We start from the raw sequence: 14,342 nt of genomic DNA, 5'->3' as shown, positions 1-14,342 counted from the left end.
CTTTATGAAGGAAGAATAGCATATGTGGTTAATACAGATGAAAACCATGTGCTTTCTGACAACGGAAAAAGAACAATTCATTCTGGACATTGAGATCCAGCCAAAAGATGGGTGGCATTTTGCATGGTTAACCTTTTTTGCTTCTTTCTTTGTTTTTGTTTTTGAGAGCAGAAGCCAAATTTTATTTGTCTTTTTATTTATTCCAGTGCCTGAAAGATGCAAATATATTTGCACAGTGTCTCACAAATACAAGACAAATAAGATATCCCTATTCTCAGGACCATATACCTGACTTCCTTATGACTTAATTTTCTCACTTGTAAAATTGACATAGTAAAATTGTGTTTGTTGTGAAGATTAAATAATTAGTGTAGATTGCTTAGCACAGTGTCTGGCATATAGTAAGGACTCAATAAGTGTGATTATTTCAGGCTGAGATACCACTTGTGGATGAGTTTCATAGAAATAAAATGAGAGGGAGAAATAACAAAAGTGTTTTAAGCAAGTGGAATGACAGAAACAAAGGCACAGAGATGAGGAGCTGTAAAAGCCATACAGACACTTTATGGTCCAGGAATGAAAGACCCATGGTAGATAGCCTCAAACTTGGTAAAGTGACCCAGACCTTATTGTCAATGGGATATCTGGAACATTTGTCTCCAGTACTTTTCCAGGGAAAAGAAAATATACCTCTGTGCTGTTTCTGGGGAGGGGTTGTACGACAAATGATGGTGAGAAGTTGCACATATCGGATCTCAAAGCCTAAGCCCTGGTAGCCATATGAGACCATAGCTGTGGCAGCAGAGAAATCTGAAATTGGGCCCTGGCTGACTCGAGAAGCTGTGCTTTGACAATGATATTGGAGGAAGCACACACAAAGTAGCTAGTTTTACCCCTTCTGTTCTAGTACCAACATTTTCATCTCTTGCCTTAGCTCCTAGTGGTGACAACTCCCAAGGCTCAGGCCCAACCTTGCACCCAGGGCTCCAGAAGTACTAAATGGTTCCTCCTGAGTTGCTCTGCAATCATTTTGCTGCTTACTGTTGAGTTCCCAGGACGTCTGAAGGAAAATGACCACCTGAGAGATTTTTCAATGACAGTCATCAGGCAGATCTGTTTTCCTTCTTAGCCATATTCAATTTTCCTTCTTTCCTTTATTCCCCAAACATCCCTCCCCAATTGTGTGCCTTCATCCAACGCTTCAAACAGGACCCACGTTCCTGGGGGCCCAGGCCCTGAAGTTAAGAGTAGGTAGAGGTTGAATGGTTAGTGGCTTGGTGGATGAAGCCATTCAAATATTCTTCCCCAAACTTCAGAGTACCCCTCTCCGCACACACAACTGCCCCAAACGGCTTGGGAGAGTGGTGTCCGGTTGCGTGTTTGCCAGGGGAAAAACGCACCAGTGGCGTGGTGAATTGGAAGGGCAGCAGGAACGCGAGTGGGGGGCGGGGTGGAAGTGGGGAAGGGGGGTGCGCGCCCTTTATGACAGGTGGCCGCGCAGTGCGCGCTCCCGGATGCTTAAGGGGAGGAAGAGACAGACGGACAGAGTTGGGGGGAGCACATAAGGAAGGGACCTTAGAGAGGGCAAGGAGAGCGAGAGGGAAAGGGAGGGCTGTGGTGGGGAAGGAGGGTAGAGGGGGGAAGGCGTCCAGCAAGAACAGCCGTGTTGGTGTTGGAGGAAACAATGGCAGGGGCAATAGCGATGGTGGCAGCAGAGGCAGCCCCACTCTGGGCACCTTTCTGAATGGGCAGAGACAGCTCTGAGAGAAGAGGGGACTAGGCAGTGCCTGCAGAGGCTCTGAGAAAAGCGGCAGAGGGAGGAGAAGAGGGAGGAGGAGGAGAAAGAGGAGGAGGAGTAGGAGGAGGAGGCGGTAGGGGGAGGAGGGGGAACGAGGCAGGGGAAGAACCTGGGAAGGAAAAGCAGTAGCATCAGCAGCAGCAGCCGCCGCCGCCGCCGCCACAGCAGTAGCATTAGCGGCAGTAGCAGCATTTAGCAATAGCTTTTACAGCTATAGCGACAGTAGCAGCCGCCCTCCTCTCTCCCTCTCGCGGACGGCCGCAGCCACCACACAGAGCGGGCTCCAGGCGCCGCGCGCGCAGCCCTCTCGCTAGGTAGCTCCAGCCGGGGCGAGAGGTAGTGCAGGCGAAACAGGGACCCTTAGAGCAGCCGGGCAGCCGCGGAAGCTCTGAGTTTCAGGGCCAGAGCCCAACAGCTCTGACTCCATCTAGCGTGGCGGCGGCGGAGCCTGAGGGAGCGAGCGAGGGGAGAGGCGCGTCCACCTGGCGGGCCCTGCGCATGGAGCTGAGGCAGAGGCGGCGGCGGCGGCGGCAGCAGTAGCAGTAGCAGCGGCGGTGGCGGCGAAGACAGCTCGAACAGCTGAGGCGACGGCGACAGCCCAGCCTTGACTGCGACCGCGCTAGCTACAGCGCCTGCTGCCTGAGCCCGCCAGCGACGTGCGCCTCAGGAGTCGGCCTGTGAGGTGAGTACGAGCGCTGCCATAAAGCCCCCTGGCCTTCTCGCCGGCTCCCTGGCTGGCTAGGGGTGGCGGCGGCAGGGGATGGAACGAATTGGGGGAAGTCGAACAAGAAGAGAAGGAAGGGAAAACGGAAGAGAGGACGTTTGTGTGCGAATGTGTGCGTCTGTGTATGAGGTAACAAGGCCGCGAGGGCGAGAGATCCCGGCTCGCCGTGACAGGCACTGCAATCTAGGAAAGGCCTCTGTGCTTGCGCCGTAGGAAGGGGACTGCGGGGGGAGGGGAAGCGAGCGGACCGGAGCCGCAGCGTTTATACGCACATAGCCCGGCAGAGTGCCGCTTCCTTTCGGATTGGTGCAGGGTAGAGCCTGGCCAGGGAATGGGGCATGGGCATGGCACGCTTTGGCGAGAGCGGGAAAACCCACGCGGCGGCCGAGGCCGGGTGCTCAGACCAAAGCCGCAAAGGTGCGAAGCCGGGCGGCGGTGGTGACTACAGAGCACCCCCAGGACACGCGCCACTCGGCCGAGGCTGCGGACAGGTTTAAGTTGGGGGCCAGACTGAGCCTCGCCCAGCTCATCACCTTTGCTGAAACTGGCTGGTGGCCCCTTCCCGCTCTCGGTGGCTGTCAAATTGACGCTTTCCTGTGTGGCTTCTGGCACTTCTCTCTGCCGCGCCCCGCAGAACACGTCGGCTCGCATGTTGTACACCCTGCAGGGCGGGAAGGCAGTGAGCCGGCGCCGGGAGCGGAGATCCGCTCCAGGAAAGTGTGGAAACCGCGCCGCTGAGTTGGCGCCGTTCCGCTGAGGAATTCAGCGATTTCAGCATGACTGCTTCTGTCTGTCTGATTCGTGAGGGACCGAATCACCCGCGCAAGGTTTTCTGTCTTTTTCGAAGTTAAAAAAAAAAAAAAAAAAAAAAAAAAAAAAAAAAAAAATTGGCATCCACATTTCGACAACAGCACTCTTGATTTTTGTTAAGCTTCTGGTTGCATTTTGCAATAAGTGGTCTCATATTTTGCTTCTGGGTTTTGGTTCCCAGCATATTGTTGAATTCTGTGCACAGCACTACACTTAGCGATGTGGCCTTTTTCTAATGTTGCATTTTCTAGACTGTTATCTGAAAAGACATGATTTGTGTTGTAGGGCTTGCAGGGCTGTTTTTATAAAATGTCTAAAGCACTCTAATCCCGGGATTTGAATATATCCTTGGTTGTTTTTGGTGGAGGAGTTCCTGGAATATTTTGCTTGGTGAGAAAAGGTGCTCTAATGGTCTTCCCTGAACTCCTTACGACCATTTGTGTTTTGGGGGGTGAATCTCCCTTACATCTTTTATGCATGAGATAACATATGACCAAACGTTTTATTTACAGCAGTGACGTTCTTATGGCTGTGGAGAATTTACACTTATTGAAAAAAATATTTTTAGAAGGGAACAAAAAAGTCCTAAGTAACTGTCATTTTACATATTAACTGGGAAACCGGCTAATCAAATAAAACTGGCTGAGTGTCTGAAACTCTATCTCAGTGAAATATGTGGCTGTGAATATAATTAACCATCTGTCTAGTGAGCAATTTAAATTTGGGCTGGTACATTTTTATTACAGTGTCTAATTTTTGGAAGACGTACATTTTACCCAGCAGTAACAACAAAAACGTATTTGCTTACTAGGTCAAAAATTTACTTGGTGTGGTGATGGTATTTCCCTCTCTTCCCCGGTGTGTTTCATAGTCCCCACACTGCTTAACCTAGGAGGTCAAAATGAACCTCTTGTTTTTGCAAACAGCATTTTACAATAGAGGAACTGAAACCAGCCCTGCTGGCTAGTGATTAGACATTTTTGTTTTTTTAGAAGTACTTTCCAATATTTTAGCTCCCCACAAATCTAGATAGATTGCATGCATGCGACTTTAAAAATATAATTTTTGGTGCACATGTGTTCAAATGAGGTAGGGTGATTGAACAAAATTTGTAAGACTTGAAATTTCTTTATTTACTTTCCTTTAGTCTGATGAGTTCTCTGCATGGCTCTCCCAACTGCCGCCCCCCCCACCCCCGGACATAAACTCATACAAAAACACATCCTTTTGTCCTTTTAGCCAGTTTTTAAGGTTAATGGTGTTTAGATCTGTGATTTTAACAATAAACTGATAAACTGCTTTTTTTGTAAATCGTAAGTGTAAAATACCATGACATAAAAAAAAAAAAACATTGTACATATATATAAAGTTTCCCCTAGGTGTGATTTTAGCGAGAAATTTATTACTAGGAAAAAAGAGGGATAGAGTTTGAATAGAGATGAAATGGCTCTGGGAAGATTAGATTTGAGAGACCTCCACCAAATAGCTATTGTTAACATAACATAATTGAAATGAACCATAGATTGATTGTGCAGTAAGCTAGAGAAAGTCATTTAAAGGAAAATACTTTTAAAGCAAATATTTGCCTAAATAAGAGCTCTGATAAATTGGTAACAATTATGTAAGTACATGGCAGAATTTGACATATGTCAAGATTTTTAAATAAATCAACCTGTTCAGTGAATAAAGTGAATGAATCTTTGATGCATCAGTGCTTTTTCACACACACACATACACACACACATGCACACACAAACTTATAACACCCTGTTGCCAAAGTCAAACAACTGCAACACTGCCACTTTCTGTTTTACTTCAACCTCTCTTTTCCCTCTTTTTCTTTTTTCTACAGATTTTCTAATCTTCTGATTACCTGTAAGCTACCCAGTGAGCAGAGAGAACTAAGGGTGTGGTGGTGTTGCCTGTGTTTAGGAGGTGGGAGAAAGATAAGAAAAGTGCTAAATGCTGGGGCACTCAAAGACCTGCTCATGGATCCCTAACATGGTCACTATGGAGGTCCAGGTCTCACGGACCACTATGGTGTATTTGCATAGGAGGACTGGCCTATCCAAAGAAGCATTGGTTGCAGTTTCTCTTTTCCTAAATCCAGTTTTAGTAAATAATTTTTTTATCTGTAAATCCCTTAGTAAGGGGAGAAAAAGAAATTCTATTTGGCATTTGACTGTTACATTACCTTTAAGCTTTTATCTGATGGTGCATATATTAAGTGTTCCTGGTAGGAGTAAGCAAAAGGAGAAAAGGACCAAAGTGGGTGAGAGGGAAGGAGAATGGTTCACTGAAGAGTAGGTCATTTGGCTTCCTTTTCCCATCTTAAGAGATTTTAGGTTTTCTTTTACTTCACAGGAAGTAAAAGAAAAGAAAAATCATTTTTTCTTTTCTTTTTTTTTTCTTTTACTTCCTCTGAAGAGTTGGCCACCAGCTCCCTAATGCTCCAACAGAGCACCTTTTCAAACCCAAGGTCATAGGGTCAGACATAAAGAACTTCTTAGGTTCTTTATGCCATTTCTTCAGGGCTTGTTGAAAACAATAAAAAATATATACACCTACTATGTACCCATAAAAATAAAAACAAAGAGCACCAAATGAGATTGATTACTTGGAGCTACCTTTAAGTTCACACCATTTCTCTTTACCAGAAAATTTCTTTTTAGGCAAAGATGACCATTTCTCTCTTCTTAAATGACAGTGGCTCTGTTTGTAAGTAGATCACAACCTCGGGGAAATCTGGTCTGGGGTGTGGTCAGCTGGGAAAGCGGAAGGTTTGGAGAAGCTGCCTTTTAGTGATGACAGGGTCTTTCATGGGCCAGCTACAGGTAGGCATGAGGACTTCTTTGTCTCCGTTCCCTTCAGTCCCTCATTGCCACAGTGATTCACAGGCCTCTGCTAGGGAAAGTGCTCATTTTGGTCTTTTTCTGTAGGTAAGTACTATGATCTGATTTCTTTCCCTATCATCTTCTCTGGTGGAAAAGAAGCTGAAGTCTTCATGACCAACTATGAATACTATGGACACAATTATTACTTTTCCAAAGAGCACTTCAATATGTAATCTTATTTATCCCCAGTGTGATAATTTTGATATAAACAATTATCTACTGTTTTCTCTAGCACCCCCAAGCCCCATTAAAAATTTTTTCAGCTTCTCACCCTCAGTAGCCCATTTTAAGTGTTATACCATTAGCCTAAACAAGACGTTCCTCCTGATGTTTACTCTGAAGGGATTTAGAGGTTTAAGGCCAAGATTAATTATACCTTGGGCCTGACTGCTAAAGTAGTGCGAAGTCATCCTCTGTCAAGAACAGGTGTAGAGATTCATTTTATTTGGGGGAAGTTAAAACATTTCTTCTATGGAGGACTATAAGTAGAGTGGCCGTATGTTGTGGTTTATGCCTGTTGTCCCAGCATACTTATTTTACCCTTGAAAATGTCCCAGTTTGGAAAAGAATTTTGTGATCACCTTACTATAAGCCACCTTCTAAAGGAACCATGCTTCTCAATTTGGGGAGGTAATTATATTTGCAAAACTTGAGTGGATAATGAGCTTTGGAGATATTGTAATCCCCTAACCCAGCTCAGCCTATCTTTTTCCTAGCTAAAAGATGTTTCTGGAGAAGATCCCCTGAAATGACTCAGGCTTTGGGCCCAACAGAATTGGATTATTGACTCCAAAGGTATTTCTCCAAAATGCCTATGTGTATTTGCACATACATATGCACATAAAGGGGTGGTATCTTCATGTTGGAAAATGACTGCTCTAACTTTCATGAAAGACTGGTAAGAGTTAATAAGTTTGAAGTTTATCAGGAGAAAGTTAAGTTTAGAAATAACATCCTGACCATGGTAGTTGTAAGATAGAAGGGCATAGCACCAAGAGAAGTGTTCGTTCTTTTCAGAATCAGTTTGAGAAGTGCACAGGCAACTTTCAGTTTCAGATAGTTTGCATGTGGTCTTGAGTCTTGTGTATATAGATTTTCAATTTGCCTTTTCCATAATAAACATGATGATCTTTTTAATTGCCTCCCAGTCTTCCCAGTATCCATGATTGGCTTTCATCGATCCAGGGCAGGAGTTAAAAGAAACTATGGCCCACAGATCAAATCTGGCCTGCTATGGAAAGAGAAATAATGCATACAAGAAGAAAACATGGAACCATTTAGAGTTGCTTGTACAAACATTTTCAAGTTTCCTCTTCTTAATTGAGCTTCACTTAGTTCAGTGTTAGAATGAGTGCACATTTTGTGATTATATTTCAGCTCATATCAAGGGTTTGAAGATTGTCCAGAGCCTGGTAGAGTAGCAGAGGGTGACCCGAAAAGTGAAATCCACAAATGAATTTTTTGTTTGAGTCAAAATGTCAATAGCTATTTTTTCTTTCCTGCCTTGGTGAATAATCCAAACTTTGTTGTGCCACTAAATTCTTTATGCCTTCCTCCCCAATATTTGCCGTATTATTCCATGCATGCCTGTGACTGCTTGAATAGGAACCTGCTTTGTCTTTAGTTACTAAATAACTGGAACACATTCTGAAGATGTGCTGTTTTACTAAGTAGGGGAGTAGAAAAAAATGGGCCATCACCATCTAGCCAATGGTCCCTAACCTTGGCACGAACCCTGTGAAAAATCAATGCATGCCAAGGATGCTGTCTTCAGAAAAGTGCATATTTACACATACATTTTCAGGAAGCCCAACCATGCACTGTGAGTTTAAAGCCTCAGTACTAACCTTTCTCTAGTTGTTACAGAATTTTCGTTGTATGGCTCTCATGGTCATGGTAGCTTGAAATGGAAACCATGAAATGACTCTCTCAAAAAAGTATGTTATTGGCATATTTATGGTCCACAGCCCTCAGCTACTGTTACAAGCATTTTTCTGATTAGCCTTCGCTGGCATTTTTTTTATTATGAAAAAGAGCCACTTAGCACTCACTTTTACATTACCATTCTCACCAAAAACAAGTCGAGACTAGTTTCCCCAAATTATTGACTTGTCAACTCTGTAATTCTTCAAAATGCCTGTTCAGCTTCCACACACCCCCACACACAAGTTCATCACAAATATATAAAATATATTCCATAAAAGCTCACTCACGTTTCATCTGCCCCTACCTCTCTCTCTTTCATCTGTCTCTCTATTTCTCTTAGCCAAGGGTCTGACAAATATGGGGAACTCTTTCTAGCACCAATCATTAGATATAGTGATGGAGTCAGAGAGGGAGATGGTGAGCCTTTTGGAGTATTAACCATCTTGGAGAGAGTTAATGTATTTCATCCTGGATATCTAACATTATATATTAATGACAAAGCTCCTTAAGATCTGCAAACACGAATATATGCCACGTCTCTACCTTGCAGTTTGGATGGTAGTAATAGGTGGTGTATTAGTCTGTTCTCATACTGCTATAAAGAAATACCTGAAACTGGGTAATTTACAAAGAAAAGAGGTTTAATTGGCTCATGGTCCCACAGGCTGTAAAGGAAGCATGGCTGGGGAGGCTTCAGGAAAATTTCAATTATGACAGAAGTGGAAGCAAGCATGTCTTACATGGCCAGAGCAGGAGGAAGAGAGCACAGGAAGAGGTACTACACACTTTTAAATAACCAAAGCTCATGAGAACTCACTCACTACCATGAGAACAGCAAGGAGGAAATCTGCCCCCATGATCCAGTTACCTCCCACCAGGCCTGTCCTCCAACATTGGGGATTACAGTTCAACGTGGGATATGGGCAGGGACACAAATCCAAACCATATCAAGTGGTATTCAGATTCATGAATAAATGTTTATTTTTTCTTGTCTTGGTAGTTTAGACTATTGCAGAGCATGTGGGTTAATAGAACCCTAAGACTGGAGGGGTTCATTAATGATAATTGATAATTAAACTCAGCAAATACTTATTGAACATCTACTATGTGCTAAGCCCTGGGATATTGGGGACAGATAAAAGAACAAAATGAGTTTTTCTGTCTTATAGGGAATTAGCTTTGCTCCTGGCTGGGTCTTTTTACTATCTGCATGAATTTACCCTACCATTTTTCTAATTCAATGTATTCTTCTATTGTTTCTATGTTCTACCCCTTGGTAGTCTGTTTCCTGTTGCTTATAATGGAATGCCTGAAACTGAGTAATTTATGAAGAAAAGGAATTTATTTTTTATGGAGGCTGAAAAATCCAAAGTAGAGGGGATGCATCTGGTGAGGGCCTTCTTGCTGGTGAATTATCTGTAGGGTCCTGAAGCAATACCACAGCATCATATGGCAAGGGGGCTGAATGTGCTACCTCAGGTCTCTCTTCCTCTTCTTATAAAGCCACCAGTCTGCTACCATGATAACCCATTTATCCATTAACCTATTAATCCATTAATTTATGAACGGATTAATCCATTCACCTTTTATAGGCTCCACATCTCAATATCACATCAGAGATTAAATTTCAAAATAAGTTTTGGAAGAGACAAATATTCAAACCATAGAAAAAAATAAGCATAGATGTCCTGTTTTTCCAACATGGAGTTTCTTGGCAAATAGATATCTCTAGCTGGGTTAAGACAAGATTTCCAGCCCCTATGGCGAAATGCTTCTGTTCTTATCCCTGCATTAGTTTAGCAGGCCCCATTTGCTAGGGAATAATGTGATTGCTTCCCTGCAATTCTGAGGCAATATTTCTCTCACTGCTATCATTGGTGATGTGGAGTTGCAAATATCATTAGCCGTGTTGTATTGACTATTGCCTTAAAATTATAGTATGGAATTATTGATTCTGATGAATGAATTGAATGTACTCTGCAAAAATCCAGCTGTCCATCTTTGAGTGGGTTGGTTTTTAACCCCTATTTTGTAGCTTTATCAGTTTTCTACTATGGTTGCTGTAACAAATTTCCAAAATCTTAATGGTTTAAAATAACAAATGTACAATTTTACAGTTTCGAAGGTCAGAGATTAAGTGTCTGAACTAGGCATTTGTCAGGCTATAATCAAGGTGTAGTCAGGGCTATCATTTTTTCTGGAGGCTCTAGGTGTAGACTCCAGTTCCTTGTTTCTCTGGCTTCTAGGGGCTGCTGGAATTTTTTGGCTCATGGCCCCATTCCATATTCAAAGCTAGAGATGGGACATTGTTTCCTCACACTGCATCACTTCAATCTTGATTCTGTCATTATATTTCCTCTCTGACTCTGACTCATATACCTCTCTCTTCTGCTTATAATGATCCCTATAATTATATTTTGTCTACCTGTTTGGATAATCTGAGATAATCTTTCCATCCCAAGTTTTGTTGATCTGCAACCTGAATTCAATCTGCAACTTTTAATTCCTCCTATGCCATATAACCAAACATATTCACAGGGTCTGGGAGTAGGATGTGGACATGTTTGGAAGGCTATTATTTGGCCTGCCACAGTGACTTGATCTTTTTTGTTGTTACTTTTTATTTAGGAATAATGATAGATTCACGGCAAGTTGCAAGGATACTTCATCACATGTGTATATTTGTGTTTTTTATTTACTTTTATTTTTATAGAAACATGGTTTTACTGTGTTGACCAGGCTGGTCTTGAACTCCTGGACTTAAGAAATCCTCCTGATTGGCCTCCCAAATTGCTTGGATTACTGGTGTGAGCCACTGTGCCAGGCCAGCACATGTGTATATTTGTGCAACCACCATCATAATCAAGATAAAATATTATTTCATCACTGCTAGAGATCTCTTTTGTGCTATACCTTTACAGTTTTTGTAGTCACATTCACTGCCACTCCTTTGCCATTTCAAATTTCTTGCAATCACCAATATATTTTCCATATCTAAAGTTTTATCATTTCTAGATTTTTATATAAATGGAATCAGAGTGTGTGACTTTGGGGGGTTGGCTTTTTTTTCACTCAGCATAATGTCCTTGAGATCCATCCCAGTTGTTTTGTGCATAAATAATTCATTTCTTTTTACTGTTGAACAGTATTCCATGGTATGACTATGTCACAGTTTATTTAATCATTCACCTGTAGGGAGAAATTTTGCTTGTCTCCATTTTTTGGTTACGACAAGTAAAGCTGCTATGAATACTAGCATACACTTTTTTTTCTTTCTTTCTTTTTTTAGTGGGGGGCGGTGGAGTGGGATGGAGACCCACTCTGTTGCCCAGGCTGGAGTGTAGTACTGCAGTCTCAGCCCACTGCAATCTTCACCTCCCAGGTTTCAGCAATTCTCTCACCTCACCTTCCCAAGTAGCTGGGACTACAGGAGCATGCCACCATGCCCAGCTAATTTTTCTAATTTTTGTATTTTTAGTAGAGACAGGGTTTCACCATATTGACCAGGCTGGTCTTAAACTCCTGACCTCAGGTGATCCACCCGCCTCAGCCTCTGATTACAGAGTTGGGATTACAGTGCTGGGATCACAGGCATGAGCCATTGCACTTGGCCTAGCATTTTTGTGTGAATGTAAGTTTTCATTTCTCTGGGAGAAGTTCCCAGGAGTTCAATTGCTGCATTGTATGGTAAGTGTATGTGTAGTTTTTTAAACTAAAAACTAATTTTCCAGTTTTTTTTCAGAAGCTGAAAATCTATTTTCCAAAGTGTCTGTAAATACATAATTTATTATAGTCTACTAGTATCATTTTACTTGTTTGAGTAAATTATAGAAACCTTACCCCTCTTTATGTTCCTTTAACTTTCCCCACTTACAATTGCCTTAATTTCTCTGCATATATTTAGAACTACATTAAACAATGCTTTAATTTTTGCTTCAACCCTCAAACATAATTGAGAAACCCAGTGGGAGAAGCAAAGTCAATTATATTTACCCTTACTTTTACTCTTTCTGTTGTTCTTTGTTTCTTTCTGAGGTTTCAAGATTCCTTCTTTTATACTTTCCTTTCTGTTAGAGATCTTCCTTTAGTTATTCTTTTAATGCAGGTTTGCTAGCAACAGATTATCTTAATTTTCCTTCTTCTGAGAATTTATTGATTTCCCATTCATTCCTGAAGGATATTTTCACCTGATGTAGGATTCCTGGTTGAGAGGTTGTTGTTGTTGTTTCCCGAAAGCACTTGAAAAATGTGCCATTTCTTTCTGGTCTTCATGGATTCAGATGAGAAATCTGCTTTTATTTGAATTGTTTACACTTGTAGTTAAGGTGTCATTTCTCTTTTGCTGCTTTTCAGGTCTTTTTTTTCTTTAGTCTAGTAATTTGACTACGATGTGCCTTGGCATAGATTTCTTTGGGTTCATCTGGTTTGGGATATGCTAAGCTTCTTATGTCTGTAGGTTTATGTCTTTTGCCAAGTTTGGAAAGTTTTCAAGTATTATTTCTTCAAATAACGTTTCTGTCCTGTCTTCTATTCTTCCCGGTTTTTTCTGATGACAGAAAAGTTAGATCTTGTTTCTGTAGTTCTGCGGGTCCCCAAGACCTGTGCATTTTTCTCAGTCTATTTTTTCTCTTGTTCAGACTAGACAGTTTATATCATTTTATCTTCAAGTTAAATGATTTTTTTCTCAGTCTTCTTCATTCTGCTGTAGAGATCATACATTGAGTATCTATGTTTTGGTTATTATATTTGTCATTTCAAACATTTCTACCTGGTTTGTCTACATATCCTCTTTCTTTTATGATACTTCTATTTTTCATTTGTTTCCAGAGTGTTTCTAATTGCTTATTGAAACATTTTTATGATGGTTGGTTTAAAATCTTTGTCATGTAATTCTAATATCTTTTCATCTTGGTTTTGCCACCTATAGGTTGCCTTTTTTCATTCAGTTTGAGATCTTTCTGGTCATTGGTATGATAAGTGATTTTTATAGAAATAAGGACATTTTGTGGTATGTTATGAGACTGGATCTTATTTAAACTTTCTGTTTTACCTGGCTCTCTCTGGCCCTGCTCTAGCTCCAGGAGCTCCAATTCCTGGGGAAGGGAATTGCTGTATTGTCACTGCCAGATGGAAGTAGAAGTCCGGGTTTCCCACTCTTGCTTGTTGACAGTTGGAGGGCAGCACTTCTCATTATTGCTTGTTAGGGGTTGGAATTCAGCCACATTTTAAGTGCTTGGTAGCCACGTATGTTTAGGGGCTACCATATTGGACAACATATATGTGGAACATTTCTATCACTATTCTAGGAAGACTAAGGTTGGTGGAGGGAGCAGTCAAAGAGCTTGACACTACAGGAATTGGAGTTGAGATTACTATGGCAGAGGTGGAATAAAACAAGGACCTAGTTATTGGATCTGAGGTCCCTGACTAGGGTTTGTTTCCAAAACCTGAGGTGCTGTGAGTTCTATCTAGAGAAAAAATATGGGCACAGATAACTCATCTGCTTAATATGGATCCAGTAGAGCAGAGTTAGTATCCATATTATTAGCCAAGTTTTTTTCCTCTTAGCCATTGTAAAAGACATGGAGTGGCATGCTGCAGATCCTAGTACCACTCCATTTGAGTAGAGGGAAAGTTTTCCCTATTAGAGGGCAGTTAGTTTGCTTATTTGTAGCAACAAATTCTACCTCCATGACTGAAGTAACCATTGATTGAGGAAACATTAACAGAAGAGAGCAAGTTATGAAAAGGGTATTCATTTAGTTAATAGGATCTAGGGTTTATTTGGCATCTTGGTGGCCTTAATGTTCTAATCCTTGAGGCTTCCAGCATGTTCAGCCATATGGGGAGCATTTGTGTAAGAGCTCTGTCCTTCACTGAGCTCTGTGTTGACTTGTTGGCACTTTTTGTCCAAGTCCCAGAGAGTTAGTAGATCCTGTTACATAGCTTCTTTGTACACTAAAATAACTGTTGCCTTCTCAAGTCTCCTTTGCTTAGATTGGTGGGGGTGTACTCAATGTAGATTCAGTGTTTTCAATCTCCCTTTGGGGCAGTTTGTTATATTTTCTCTTACTGGCTCTATTTGTGTATACATCTAATGTGCTTGTATTTATGGGCTGCCTGTGTTCTGTATCTCTTGGCAAGGGAAGAGGAATACCCGGTGTCTATTGAATATGTATTGTATGTATGG

At 41.8% G+C, this 14,342-nt stretch overlaps 1 protein-coding gene across 1 annotated transcript in view; it reads left to right on the top strand.

Annotated features, from left to right (window-relative positions):
* The first annotated feature begins 1,602 nt into the window (after window positions 1–1,602).
* Window positions 1,603–14,342, top strand: part of NEXMIF (neurite extension and migration factor) — a 205,360-nt gene continuing 192,620 nt past the window's right edge. The window contains exon 1 of the mRNA XM_003936861.3: window positions 1,603–2,480. The gene's annotated coding sequence lies outside the window, so the exon portion shown is untranslated. The remainder of the gene's footprint in view (window positions 2,481–14,342) is intronic.

Source organism: Saimiri boliviensis, chromosome X, assembly GCF_048565385.1.
Source record: "Saimiri boliviensis isolate mSaiBol1 chromosome X, mSaiBol1.pri, whole genome shotgun sequence".
In the NCBI taxonomy this organism is placed as follows: domain Eukaryota; kingdom Metazoa; phylum Chordata; class Mammalia; order Primates; family Cebidae; genus Saimiri; species Saimiri boliviensis.
This window is presented reverse-complemented; position numbering and strand designations above follow the sequence as displayed.